This window comes from Poecilia reticulata, linkage group LG7 (assembly GCF_000633615.1).
Source record: "Poecilia reticulata strain Guanapo linkage group LG7, Guppy_female_1.0+MT, whole genome shotgun sequence".
In the NCBI taxonomy this organism is placed as follows: Eukaryota; Metazoa; Chordata; class Actinopteri; order Cyprinodontiformes; family Poeciliidae; genus Poecilia; species Poecilia reticulata.
This window is the reverse complement of record NC_024337.1, coordinates 2,821,577-2,825,021: the sequence shown is the minus strand read 5'-3', so window position 1 is coordinate 2,825,021 and position 3,445 is coordinate 2,821,577.

The following is a 3,445-nucleotide window of genomic DNA, read 5'->3' as shown; positions in this document are numbered from 1 at the left end:
CATCCATCCATCCATCCATCCATCCATCCATCCATCCATCCATCCATCCATCCATCCATTTTCTTTCACCCTTGTCCCTCAGTGGGGTCAGGAGGATTGCTGGTGCCTATCTCCAGCTAGCGTGCCGGGCGAGAGGCGGGGTCACCCTGGACAGGTCGCCAGTCTGTCACAGCCCGTTCAATGCATCAGCTATTAAACCATCTTCGTCATCGATTTACTGATATATATAATAAAAAAAACTATTTACAATAAGTAAATATTTTGCTGTAAAGTCATCTGCCTTTTAAGGACAAAGTGGAGCCTGATTGTTTAAATCATAGTTTGTGAAACCTTTTTGAAGCCCAAAAAATATCAGGAATGCTTTCATTTCCTCAAAAACACAGCTTATATTGAGTCTCCGCTTGTTTTCCTAAATGCTGTATTATGTTTCATCCACCTCCAGAAATCAAATATATCAGGACTTTTTTCATTATAATATGTGCAAAGATAGTTCTCCATTTGTTCAGGTGTATGGAGCCTTTGAATTGTCTTTCCTGTTGCTGTGTTTGCAGCAGCAGCTGGATTATCTGCAGCTCCAGCAACATCAAACATCTTCTGCTCACCTTATCACCAGAGAAACTCCTCAACATTGCCACAAGAAATAAAAAGTTCTGTAATAAGAAATCAAAAAGCAGTTGTACCAGCTAATTTCAGGAATATGTTCTGCTTGAATGAGTTACTAAAAAACCAAAGTGTTGGTGTTTGGTTGTGCCTCTCTAGATGGATTCACGTTGCTGAAACAGATTCCTACCACATAAAACAGCAGTTATTTGCTGTCTTAAAGTTATTTCAAGTCATTGTCTTTCAAGTCATTATCTGTACAACTAGTGTACATTTTAAATTCTCCTTTTAATGAAAAGATCATTTATTTTTCAACAGAATGTTATATTGTACCTTGCAACTATTCATTCGTTTCACCAACTTCTCTGAGTAGTGAGGCGTGTTTGTGTGGCTGTGCAGGGCTTAGTGTGGCTTTAATCAGCTCAGGGACCTGGTTTGTGACCCTACCGCTCCGATCAACTCCAGCCTAGATCCCCGAAAGGTTGAGAAGCAGTTCAACTGCTCATGTGCAGGAGATGAGCAGAAAATGTTTTAGACTGGCTGCTTTTAATATATGTAGACCACCAGTTGGCTGGGTTTTGACTATATTTTCTTATGTGTTTTACCGATAACAAAATGAAAGCTAAGGAAGTTTCATAAATAAAAATAGTTTCTGAAATGTTTTCATTTACTGCTGCACAGCTCTGTTGAGTTCTAAACTCAGTATCCAAGTCTGTTAGGCTGAGCTTTACTTGTAGAGCAAATGGCCGCACATTTGCCTCTAGAATACGTTGGTATACAAAGGAGCTTGTTGTCGACTCAATGACTGAAATGTGCCAATGTCATGTTGATGCTAAACAGTCCCAAATCACCATCCCTCCACCACAATACTGGACAACAGGTTTAAAGCTCATATGATGGATTTTCTGCGATTCCTTTTGGCCACACCTTACTTTAGTCTCATCTGTTCAAAAGGCATTGTTCCAGAAGTCTTGTGGTTCATTTGGGAGCAATGAACATAATTTGTGCCAGACGAGTCTTGGAATTTGATTGTTTTTAAATGGCTTATAAATGGCTTTTCAGAACCTCCCAGAGTGATGGGCAGCAATAGCTACTTTTCTCAGATTATTGCTGTTTTTCTTCTTTGGTATTGTGATATTTTATTGTGTTTATTTCACATTAGCCTGGTAAAAACCAGCCCCTTGTCCCGTGAAATCCAGAGTTTCTTAGGTCTTAGTGCTGTCAGTCAACCTCAAGTACATGCTGCTAAATGTGCTAATGGTGGAGAAACAACTTGCTGTTACAGGAAAACCACTTGTCCGCTGTGGCTATGCTAACTAGCCTAGCATTCATGACAGGCTCTGCGATTAGGAAAAAGCTGTAGCGTAGCAGAGGAGGAGGTTTATTGAAGTGATTGGCTTCATACAAAGAGAATGCATTATAACTAAGAATTTCTTGGTGGTGATCTTGTCTATAACCTGTCACTAAATTCTCCTCATTTCAGAACATCTCTCCTAAATGCTATATGTTAATCCGTAAAAGTTCTTCTGTGTGCATAGAGTAAGTCTTGTGGGCGTGAGGTAGCGGAAGGAGATGTTGGTTTTCTTTCTTTGAAGTTCCAAGGGAAATGGCTGTGTGCAGCTCAGTGAGAGACTAAACTCCCTCTGAAATCTTTAAATTCTCTTACATAGCCCTTCTAGGCTATATGATGCCAGCAGACATTAAGCAACCATCCAAACAGAATTATGGGATTTCCTTTGGCTCCGAGGAAGTGATCCACCGATGTGTGCAGAGGATTAGGAAGATGTTTGAAGGAAATCTTTTTCCTTGTCGGCACTTTGTCTAAACTGAAACATGTATTTAGCTGCGCTGTGTTTGGGTGGTCGACGCCCTTTTTTATTTTCTCCTTTTTGTTTCTTTCAGTTGTTTTTTCTGTAATGGTAACATGGCAAAGCTCACGGTTCACTAGCCCATCTTTGTCCAAAATGGCTTCATTTTGGACAAAGGTTTCCAAAAATTCTGAGATGAACTTCCTCTGTAAGGAGGCTGGCTCTGCCTCAGATAAGTTGAGGATCTCCTTCATCCAGCCGGTGAACTTGGTTTGAAATTGTTTATCTTCTACATTGAAAGATGTCATCTTAAACTAGGAGAGTCCAAAGTGTGACCTGGTAGCCAATATGTGACCAGTGGAATAATTTCATGTGCCCCACAATCACAGTTCAAGAACAAATGTATCCCTCCAGCAAATGGAGATAATGCAGACAGACATAATTTTTTTTTAGGATGACATGTATAAAAAATAATCTTATTAACTTGAAAATATTTGGTACAAAACACGTTTTTTTTTTTTTTTTGCTATGTTTTTTTCTGTCTTTTTAAAATCATAGTATATTTTGCAGAAAACTTCCGGTGACTTTTGACTTAAGGTGCATTCACACCAGACCTGCTCAAGAAGCTTGTAGAAGATTTGGTTTGTTTGGAGTTTGTGTGAATGTGAAATCAAACTCTGATGTGGACCAAAGAACAGAACTCTAGTAAGCCTACGAACCTATGTCTCCTTTGGGTTGATCGGAACTTTGATGCGGTTTGAATGCACATGTGATCGGCAAGCGGACGGAGACCGCTCCAAAAGCGGGAAGTGCAGAGCATTCTGGTTAAATACAACCAAAGCAAGCACGTTAGCTTGCTTTGGTTGTATTTAACCAAAGCAAGCTAACCATGAGAAATGACCATGAGCCATTTCTCATGGTCATAAGAAATGACCATGAGGCATTTCTCATGGTCATACAAAGACCATGAGAAATGGCTCATGGTCTTTGTATTGTCATACTTAAAAGATCCATCCATCCATCCATCCATCCATCCA